At 38.3% G+C, this 12,073-nt stretch overlaps 1 protein-coding gene and 1 pseudogene across 8 annotated transcripts in view; both read right to left on the reverse strand.

Annotated features, from left to right (window-relative positions):
• Inpp4b (inositol polyphosphate-4-phosphatase type II B) overlaps nucleotides 1–12,073 on the reverse strand; it is a 750,330-nt gene that overhangs the window by 504,273 nt on the left and 233,984 nt on the right. The window lies entirely within an intron of this gene.
• On the reverse strand, nucleotides 4,662–4,815 carry LOC120098729 (U2 spliceosomal RNA; annotated as a pseudogene).

Below are 12,073 nucleotides of genomic sequence, written 5' to 3' on the forward strand. Positions count from 1 at the left end.
CTAAACGGGCAACAAACAGGCTTCTAAGGGACTCTATTATGATACGATAAAATTATAATATAATATAATATAATATAATATAATATAATATAATATAATATCACCCAAACTGGACAAGGCAAACAAATAGAAGCAAAAGCACCTAAATGAAGGCACAAGAGTCAGACACCCACTAACTTACATGGTCAAGAACCCCATAAAAACACTAAACTGGAAGCCATAATCTATATACAGAGGAGCTGGTACAGAGCCATGCAAGCACTGTGCATGCTGCTTCAGTCTCTGTGAGTTCATATGAGCTTTGCTCATGTCAGTTTGGAGAGCCTTGATGTCTTGATGTCCTCCACACCCTCTGGTTCTTACACTCTTTCTGCCTCCTCTTCTCTGGGGTTCCTTGAGCCCTGAGGGAAGGCACTTAATAAAGACAACGGACAAGACTCTATCAGGTTTCTTACTGTAAAACATTTGCCAGGAAGGCACTGTATGTGCACAGATCATGTTTCTGGAGTGGAAGTCGATTGCTAGAGAACAAAATACCCATACAGATGATTTAGAACTGGTGTGAGTTTGTGTGTGCGTGTATGGATGGGTAATCTATATTTCCCACTTATTGAATAGCATATTTATATTTATATGGATTTATAGGCATTTACTTTAAAAGTTGGCAATCCAGTGCGGTTGTGTTTTCTCCCATAAATCTCCCCATCCTGAGCCACACATTCCTTCATCTCCCGTGTCCCTCTGATGTGTCCACCACAGTGTGTGTGGTGTAGGAAGTAGACAGGAAGAAAACCAGTCATTCTGTGTGATGTTTGTCCTGCTTCCTGGCAGTAGGTTTCAGGACCTCCTTGTCTGTTGACTGTCCTTAGGCAACACCCACTCTTGGTTTCTTTTGTTAAAGAATAACTAATAACTGATCTGTTGATTTCACACACACACACACACACACACACACACACACACACACACACACACACAAATACACATCAGTGTTCTCAGTGGTTCTTTCTCACTGTGAATTGTTAATGTCTTGGGTGACATTCTTTGCTCTTGGTGGGGTGGTTCATATAGGGAGATGTCTTTAGGAGATCCATTCTTGTGAATTCTTAGCACATCGAAGTGCTCTGAGTGTAGCACCTTCGGCTCCTTCTATTGATCTTGGCATAGCAGCTGACAGAAGCCTTCTGTATGCTTAGCTTATCCAGGGACACACATCTCTTGGAGAAGGCATTTTCAAAGACGTTTAAGCCAACCAGCCAAAGCAGCCATAGCCAAATCCATCTTTTCTTGAGTATTGGAGGGAGTCCAAAGTGGGCCTTTTTCTAATTTTACTGTCAAAAGGAGTTCTAGAAGGCCTCTTACCGTTAGCTGTTATGAGGTGTGAAGGAAGCCATCCCAGGCTCTTCAAAGGTCTATGCCAAAGGTCTAGTGCTTTTCTTGACATCTGTTTTCCATGACTTGCATTGGAAATTAAGAGCACATGGGACAGAGGGAATACCTAAGTACCGTCAGAGGAACTTACCTTGACAAGCTTTCCCTGGAGTCTTTGTCTAGCATGAAGCCTGGAGACAGGTAAGGGAGAGGGAGAACCTGTCTGCAGCTCTCACAGAGCCTTATGAGTATGACTGAATTCATTTTCAGTGTGATGATTTTTCTCTCTTCTTTATTATTGCATAAACACACTGGAAACGGGTCAAATGTCACATTTTAATACCCTGTTTCATTAATAAATGTTTTTGATATTAAAGGTCAGAGCTAGGAATTAACGTGTACACTAGTGGGCATGAGGATAACTAGTAGAAAAACATACTGACATCGCAGAGCTTCTTCAGTGCTGCAGTATTCCAATAAATTGAAGTACTTTTCACTCAGGGAAGAGGCAACATGAAATCGATGGCCTGTGCAGACAAAGAAGCATTCTGACAAGTGATATTTAGACTGAGCCATGAAATGTTTTATCATCAGCCAGCAGAGGTATTTGGAGATTCTAAGGAAAGAAAGAGTATTAACATAGGCTGGAAAATCAAGTGGAAAAGGGCTCAGCTGTAAGACCACCAATGTGAGATATGGTAGCCACATAGGATGTGCTAAAAGATACAGGGAGAGTGGAACCAGACAGCAGGTCATGCCTGGAACCTACTTACAAAGGTAGGCAGTTTCGATGACCATCATATGATGACAAGTAAGTTTGTGGACATTTGAGCTGAATGAGAGAACTCTTGTCACCATGAATTCACTTGTTTTCTAGACAAAAGTCTGTTACTAGGCAGCTGGTAGCTGTAAGAAGGAAAAATGAAAAAGGGATGAATGATATGTCATCTATTTGTGTATACATATGCTTGTGTGTGTATTGTGTGTATGTATATGTGTATCTGTGTGTATATGGTGTATGTGTGTATGCATGTATATGTGTATATATGTGTATATATGTGGTGTATGTGTGTATATATGTGTATATATGTGATGTATGTATATGTGTATATATGTATGTGTGTAAATGGATGTATGTGTGTATAGGTGTGTATGTATGTGTTTATATGTGGTTCATGTGTGTGTATGTGTATATATGTGTATATATGTGGTATATATGTGTGTATATATGTATGTGTGTATGTGTGTATGTGGATGTATGTGTTTATATGTGGCGTATGTGTGTGTATGTGTGTATATATGTGTATATATGTGGTATATATGTATGTGTGTATGCGTGTATATGGATGTATGTGTGTATATGTGTGTATGTGTGTGTTTATATGTGTGCATGTATATGTATACATGTGTATATGTGTGTATGTATGTGTGTATGTTTATATGTGTATATATGTATGTGTGTATGTATGTAAATGTGTATATGTATATGCATGTGTATGTGTATGTATATATGCATATGTGTGTGAATGTGTATATATGTATGTGTGCATATATGTACGTATGTATCTATATATGTATATGTATGTATATGTGTATGTATACATATGTGTGAATGTGTGTATGTGTGTATGAATATCAATGTCTGTGTATATGAATATGCATGTTTGTATACATGTGTAGGTGTACATAGAGTGAACAAAGAAAGACAGAAAGTATCAGACCTTTTCCCCTTGCAATAATGTCTCTTACTGAACTGGCAGCCAACAAGTCCAGCAATCCTCCCTTCTCAGCCTCCGACAACCCCTGGTTTACTGCATAGGTGCTGGGCTCTGAACTCAAGTCCTTGTGCTTGTACAGCAAGTGCTTTCTTAAGCTGAGTCATCTCGCCCTCTGCCACACTTAATTCATATGACTGGATCCCTCAAAACTCACCATTGTTCTTGGTTGCCTTTAAGTATACAGTAGTGGTGTTTGGTCTAAGCATGGTGATGATTTAAGTTATGCTGGAAAATTTGAAACTCATTTAGAATTTTAATTTCACTACTAGAACAGTCATAAGTCTAGTAAAAACATTTAACTTCCTAAAAAGCAAATGCTCAATCCCAATAACTTGTTTTCTGTTAGCAAATATTTAAGGAATAAATGATAAAATCTTTAACAATTCCTTCTGAAAAACAGAAATGGAATGACTGTTTCCTTATTGTGTTCGAATATTATTATCTTAAAACAAAAACTAGATTAAAATATTGAAAAGGTAAACCACAAGTTAATAACTCTTATGATAGATGTGCACAAATTCTCAACAAAATAGAAGCCAATCGTATCCCTCTATGTAGTAGGAATTATAACCTCAGAGCTAACGACATTCACTTCATTGTTCATGCGTGGATCAACACTTGAAGGTCAATGAGACCTGTCATAGCAGCACAAGTCTAAGGGAAGAAGAAATCTTATCAACTGATGTGAGTACAATGATCAAGGCAGAGACAGTGCTTTGATGAGCTCCAATAGAGTTTCACAAGAAAAACTTGGGTAAAGTAGGGTAGAGAGGACTTTGCCCACTTATCCTCAGCCTTCAACTGCCATGCTGGGATTAAGAACAGAAAAATGGATGCCATTCCTCTAAGACAAGGACTAAGACAAGAAGGTCCTCTTACAACTCTGACTCAACTTTGTTCTGGAAGTTTCGGTCTTAAGATAAGAGTAGAGGTGTGCATTTGTGTGTGTGTGTGTGTGTGTGTGTGTGTGTGTGATGTACATGTACATACATATGTATATGTAGTTTGTTAATTTATTATTGCTGTTTAAATTTAAATTAGTCCTATTTATAAAATGCAAAATTATCAAAAGTGGTACCCAAAATGTTAGAAGAATCATATTTGCAGGATGAGCTCTTGCACAGTAATCAATTGCTTTGCTACATACTAGTAACTAGTAATTGGAATTTTAAGTTAAAAATGACTGCCAATAATAATAGCAAAAATAAAATTGTACAAAATATTTTCAGGCTCTACATGCATCAGCCTATAAGTGTTTGGTTAAATAAATTGTTTATGTAAATAAATAGAGATATGTCATGATCATGAATTCAAAGGACATCAATATTTCAATTCTTCTGAAATCACTCTACATGCTTAATAAAATTTCATAAAAATCAAAGTAATCTGTGAAGGATAGCAGAGAACTAATCCAAATGCTGGTAACAGCTAACACTTCTTTGGACTAGTGAATGTAATACTGAAAAATAGGAGCAGAGCTAAAAGCTCCCTAAAAATAAAATGTTACTACCTGAATAATATTCTATGTATGAAAGGTACTGTATGCATAGCAACTTTCTAAACCATCTCAATACAAGACTACAGTCATGGTTCAACTGCTGTGAGTAATCTCTGAGAATTGGTTGCATTTCTACACTTGATCTTAGCCAAAAGGCCGAGAAGCGATGAATTGGTTGCATTTCAAAACTTGTCATCAAATTCACAGTGATCTAGACCAGCACTTCCTAACCTGTGGGTGGGTCACTCTCCCTTTCAAAAGGGTTGCCTAAGACCATTGTAAAAGACAGATATGTACATTACAATTCATAACAGTAGCAAAATTACAGTTATGAAGTAGAAAGGAAAATAATGTTATGGTTGGGGTTAACACACCATGAGGATCTGTATGAAAGGATGGCAGCTTTAAGAAGACTGAGAAGCACTGGTCTAGGCTTTTCCTGTTTTCTGTTGAAACATTTGTAGTCTTGCATTTCACACATAGGTCTATGACTAAGTATAATATTGTGTCCAATATTTAAAACAGGAAATACTCTCTTTGACTCATAGCCTCAGAGGCTGACATTCACTGACCTGTTAGCTCAAGTGTCACTAAGCATCAGAGTGGGGAAAGCATTTGACACAAAAGGCTGCTTGCCTCATGGGGTTCAGGAAGTAGAGCGTTAGAGCCAAGGGCAGCCTGTGTATTCCGGCTTCCTCTTCCTGCTTCATTCCACTCTGGCCACCAACCTACCTAATACTGTTGGTCACACTCCAGGCAGGCCCGTCTCCTCCATTACTCTCCCAGGATGTCAACCATGTCTAGAAACTTCTCAAAAACCCTTCTAGAAACTCTTGGGAGTTCTGCAACATGATTGCATTGAAAATTACAAATCAAGATCAGCCACTGCCCAGAGCAGTCAATGATATTTAATGACAAAGGACTAGTAAAACAGAGGAATGTAAATGAGCCCAGAAAAGGTCTCACAAAAACACAGCTGGTTCATCCTTGTCAAAGAAAAAAAGATGACTCAACAGTAAAGGCATAATCTTTACAACCATGTGCCAGAATACATACACCTCCATATGCACAAAATGAACCTGGGTGTGACCTCACACCCATGGCAAACCTAAATGTAAACCTGAACATAGAAACCAAAACTCCAGAAGAACGAGAAACTATGGGGACAGATCTAGGTGACCTTAAGCTTGGTGGCAGGTTTTAAGATACAATAGCAAGATTATAACCCTGAGAAAAAATGTGATAACTGGGCATTGATGACTTCAAACCTTCTCTGCAAATCACATGGTAAAATTTTTCAAAAGACAAGATGCAGAAAAGGAGAAAATACTTGTAAAATGTTGTTTTCTGAGTTATACCCAGAACATAAATTTTTTTTAAAAAATTAAGCATAAGAAAAAAACCTTTAGAATTAAAAAGACTATCTGTGCAGATACCTTGCTAAACAAGAAAAATCACTAAAAATCATAAATAAAATGGTGAGCAAGATAATTTTCATTAGGGCACATGACTTATAGAAAATGAGATGTCGCTGCAAATCTGATGGATGGTTAAACTCTGATGATACTAATGCTGACTGTGATAACTATTGGGGCAAAGGTTCCGGACAACAGGACCATTAATCCCTTACTGATGAGAATCCCACCACTGGAAAAGTCAGGTTGACAATATGCTATGCTGCTCCAGATAGCTTTATCATACATCCTAGCAAATGTACTCACAGACACTCACCAAACTGATGTTAAAACCCACGCTTACCCAGAAACTGACTACACTGTTGTGCTGGGCATAGTCAGCTACACAGGAATAAATTAAAATGTTTCAACGGGAGAATATATAAACTTACTCACTTATAATAAAATAAAACATTGCCCAGCAAGATGAAGGTTTGTATTTGATAAATTAGGAGTCTTGTGGCCAGTTGGAAGAGAGCCATCTGAAAAGATGATATATAATATTCTGGGGAAGATGAACTATGCCGGTGGTCAAAGCCAGAGTGCTTCAGACAAGAGAGAAAGACTGATGAGGTAGAGCATGGGAGATTTTTAGGGGAATTAAAGTCTTTTGTAGAATGCCATCATGATATACATACTATACTATGTCTTTCTCCAAGTTACAGTAATTCACAATCCAAAGGGCAAACTTTGCAGATTTATTGTCAAATCAATTAGGAGACCATGGCGGGGGGGTCTCAAGATCAATCCAGAACATAAAAGCAAATCTAATTGTATTTACATATGTTAAACAACTGGACCAAAGGCCCCAGGAGCTAAACATCAACACTGTGCCCCAGCTGATAGACAATGTCCCTGTGGGATTTCAGATTTTCAATTCGGATACTACTATATGTGGAAGCCAGCACTGTTGAGCTAATGGTGAGAGCTGGGCTGCTCACTGTTGTCAAGAAACCTCACAGATTAGCCAAGTACAGCAGGCTAAAATGGACACCCAATGAAGGATTAGAGTTGGATTAACAGAAAACCCAAAGCACAGTGCTGGTCATGAACTGCTTCAAAATGTGGGCTAATAAACACACCAAATGTGAAAAAAAAGGTATGAAATCACATCAGCTAGCTAGATTCTACATAGATAGATAAAGTGTGTGTGTGTGTGTGTGTGTGTGTGTGTGTGTGTGCGCGTGTGTGTGTATCTATATGTCTGTGTGTGCACATATGATTGGCATGGTATATAATAGATGATAGTCACATATGAAAATGTGCATATAAACACAGATTCACATAAACTATGCATTTCTTTGCTATGTCTGTGGACAGGGGCCATATCCACTGACACTTAAGTATCAACAAAGCCCACTCAATGTCAAGTTCTGTTTTCCAACACTCTTTTCCAAGACAAGGAACAGGGTTCTTTGAGGACATGGATAATTTTCTGGCTGAGAGTGTGTAATGCCAGGAACACAGGAAGTGTTCTTAAAGAAATACATGAGCCAAGAGAAATCATGAGGATGCCCTAGATAAAACCCAATAGAAACACATTTTTACAAAATGTCTAGCCCACACCATCAGAGTCATAAAATCTAGGAGGTATACGAGCTCTGTAAATATTTACTTTTCTGGTGAGAACAGTAAGAACTTTATTTCTAGTGAATCACTTGCTTCTCACAAAAAAATCCTATAAGGTGGATACTATTTTATTGTCATTCACAGAAAAAGCAATTTCCCCAAGAATCATGTGTCTTATAATAGAGTTGAGAGTATGGTCATTTTATTGGCGGCATTCATTGACTAATGGCATGGGTCACGTAACCATAGAGATGTTACATAACTATGGAGGGCATCACAGTACTGTTATAGAATAGAATAGGGCTTTTCCTCTGATTGTTATCTGTAAGAAATCTCAGATTTTGTGGTTATAACAGTTTTTATTTGTTTTTGGTTTTGTTTTCCTTGAAGTAAAATGTGTATATGGATGTATTTTCCTCAATAAATAACTGAATTGTTTCGAAGGCTGTCAGGTCCTACATTTTGGTAGTGTCGGGATAGAATCTGTAGTCTTTGCTGTCCCTCCCTGTAGGATCTCATTCTAACTGTGTCTCCCTCTGCTCTGAAGGAAGCCTTAGGCAGTGCCCCTCAAGTCCTGTCCAATAGACATCTTCACACCAGCAGACTGCACAACTGCAAACTAATGTGTCAGTGACAAATGTCATACACAATGGACATTTTCCAATCTCTCTTCTGTGGATGCTGTTCTTCCTAGCTGCTTGAAAGGATAGATGAAAATTTTTTCTTTGTAAAACTGTCCTTAATTCCTTAGCTTACCTGTCATGTAATTCACTATTTATATGATTTCTGTTTTCCCAATGTGAAAAGGTCTTATGACTTGCTTTTGAGCCACAATGTGTGGAAACAGGATACTCTATAATGGCTGGGGACTGGCTATCAAAAGATGGAGTATCTCCTTCCTCTGTCTAAATGCAAAAGCTAGATGAATAAGTTTTGGGTTTGTTCTCTTTTTTTAATTCAACAAAGAGTAACTGAAACAAATGCTTAAAACCCATCTGTTTTCCTTTCTATATCTTTCTATTGTGGTTGTTGAACCACAATAGAAAGCATTTGGTATTTATTTAGGATGCAAGCTTTTAAACCACGCTGGTTTTAAAACCACCATAGCTCTCAATAAATGACCTGTCTGCTCTCTCTAAAATGGGCAGCTCACCCTGACCAGTGACCTACTAGCACCTCAGTTGCACAAACTGAAAGGCATCATTCCTGCCTTTTGTTCTGATCTCTAAAGTTGTGACAGCTGACTTGTTCTCAAATAAGGAGCATCCTTTTCTTTGTCCAGATCACAGAGTTGCAGTTCAGTCATTAAACCTGCTACCGTGATGGACAGAGTAACGGGCTGGAAGCTCGCACACTGCTACTCGGTGTTCACCACACCGAGGCGCATGACACTGTGGGAAGTGAGATCCCTGCTTGGACTTCACCCAACAGGAAGAGAGATGACCAGCACTCTACTCCGAGATGTGAGTGATACAAAACCTGTAGGATTTCCTGCTTATTTTTTTAATCTCTTCTAATGTTCAAATTAAGGGCTTCTTGTTTCTCTGAAGAACTTCATTCAGATCCATGTCAGGTGCATTCTATGGCTGTGCACAGGAAGAACAATGTACTAACAGGACATCATAACTGTGGGTGTCACCACTACCCACATTTGCTGGTGGCAATCTGGCTTAAAGAGTTCCTGAATGTAATGCCTTCCAGGTAAAGTCAGAGGAAATAGTTTAGATAAACATGGCAGCATAGGTGACCTAGGCCAGGTATTTTTCCCCTGGAATGACTCAGAATCCTCTGTATTTTAACTAGATAACCTCCCCCTGTGAGAGGATTAAACACAGGAAGGGGTTGTCAGCAGGTTTCAAAGGCAGGCTTGCTGCTGTAGAAATCCATTTATCTATAAGCATCTTTCCATTTGGGGAAAGTTAATGAATACAGTGATAAGTGTCATTTAAGAATCTCTGGTAGCTCATTAGCAATTTTGTTCACAGTGTCTAAGGCCACCATGTCTTTTCCTGAGACACAGAGGACTGCAACCCATCAGGACACCAAACTCCCACCATGCTGGGAGCAAACTCTCTCCTGCAAACATGGATTTACAGTCTGAAAACCAAATGTCCTTAACTCCACAGTGAATTTAATGTGGAAATAAGACCTGCATGAAGAAGCAGTAAGCAATTTGAAAATATCAGATTAAAACACAGCTGTTCAAATACATATTTTTCAAACATTTTAGATCTTAAGAATGTTTGCCTAGAGGAATTTTTTCAATCATTTCTCATGTAATATTCTGAACTTGAAAGTGCTAAAATTCCAGGAGGAAGCCACTGGCAATATTTCTGTTTATTAGAAAATGAAAAGCAAAATCAGATAACTCTGGATTCAGATCAAATTATAAAATGAGTCGTTTTGAAAGTGTCAGGTTTGGCTATCTGTTGAACATTTTATAAATCTTTTAGGAACTTGGAAATCAGAGGCAAATTCATAAACACAAAGAGAAGGAATGATTACAAGTTGAGAATCCTAGGTCTGCTATTTTTCCTCACTATAGGAGTCTGTATACTCACTATAGAATAATATAAAAGGATACGATATAACCATATATGTCTATAATCTAAAGAATGGCCCTATATAATATATATCATGATTATTAAGTACCCTTATATTCTGTAATGCCAATTTCAATCTTATATCTGAGACAATAAGGGAGATGTCCTATATCCTTATTATTTGTGCAATGTCCTGCATAAGCACTTCTTCTGTAATTCTTAACTAAAACAAACAAAATCTATAAGATGTCTATTGGCCATCAGGCAGATATTCCACAGTTCAATTGATCATGCTTTCTTGTTGAATATTGTAAAATATGTATGAAAAACAAATATTTTAATGAGGCATAAAGCTAACTGGAAAAGGGAATATATGCAAATATGAAGACCGTTGCATTCATTCTCGTTTTACCATTGGAAAATTTATTAACACAAAAAATGTACCAACTCTTGGGTCTGTGTATGTGTCAAGAGCTTCATGGATCATGAAGTGTCCCAGTCTGGCTGTCATACAGTGTGACAACACCCATGTCTCCTGGAGACCTTGGTGGCTACAAAATGGGCATTGAATTCTCATTCGTCAGTTTTTTTTTAATCAAACCAGAAAATTATTAGGTTGGTCTTCCAGGTGCAGGTGCATCTGGAAGTTTGATGTCAGTAGTGCAGGTTTCTGACTGCAGGTGTCCTTTTTATACTATCTTCTCTTTTACACCTAGATACACTCTCATTCTATACAAGTATTTACAGATAACATGTTGCTTCTTAAGAAAATAGATAACAGAGGATCTGCCCTTGAAAAATGCAGCAGGGTCCCCCCCCCCGCCAAGATCCCCCTGTCCTGGGCAGATCCCACTGTCCAGCCCAAGCTGTTGTCATTAATGTTAGACACAGGGAGGTCCCATCCCAGCCACCTTCTCCCATGTTTGCTCTCCAGTTCTCAGTGCTGAGAAGTTGCATGCATACTCCAGCCACACACAAGAGCCCATCTTCCTGTTCTCTTCTCTTCTCTCTCTCTCTCTCTCTCTCTCTCTCTCTCTCTCTCTCTCTCTCTCTCTCTCTCAGACTTCATGGGAAGTTCCAATGTCTCTTTATGACTGTCTCTCCATTGTGACTCTAGATTGAAATTTCATCTCCTTTGAAAAATATTTACCTACTACCTTCTTTCTGGCTGTTCTGTGGTTTGACTCTTGACCTAGATTCTCCTCAAAGCTCCTAATGATTTTTTAGTAGTAGCTTAATTCGATTAACAGCAAGGCCCCACGGCAACGTGTGGAAGGAAGGTCAGAGCTTGCTGAGTCTGCTTTACCAGTTATCAAGATGCTGATTTAATTCATTCGCCAAGTTTGGCATAAGGCAATGTTGCAGGCTGTAAGTCAACTAAGTTAATCTGAATGTTTCTGCTCAATCAGAACAAAGGCTTTCAATATATGATAGCACAAGTTGAGTGTTACCCTAAAAGAAAAGCCCAGACTTCTTCTCTTCCTCTCTGGATCTTTCTCTTTCCCTTTTCCAAGAGAGAATATGTGCTCAACCTCACATTGCTGGATATTATATTAACTTAATGTGTTTAAAATTTCATTGACAGGTTTCTAAAGCAAACACTTACCGCGTTGTCCCAAAAAGGCTTTTTTTTTTGCTCATAAAAGTTATTATAAAAAAAGTTATTATCCAAAATTTTCATGCATACAAAAAAATCTCATGTGGAGGACCATCTATAAATATCCATGGTGCTGGTGCTGATGACTTCCTAAAAGCCACTTATTTGCTTAGTTGCACTTATTATTCTAATTCCACACATACTCATTTTCTCTTGAATAGGAAAAATGTATCTTGAAGAGTCAACTGTTTTCCAAGCCCTTT

The sequence above is a fragment of the Rattus norvegicus genome, chromosome 19 (assembly GCF_036323735.1).
Source record: "Rattus norvegicus strain BN/NHsdMcwi chromosome 19, GRCr8, whole genome shotgun sequence".
In the NCBI taxonomy this organism is placed as follows: domain Eukaryota; kingdom Metazoa; phylum Chordata; class Mammalia; order Rodentia; family Muridae; genus Rattus; species Rattus norvegicus.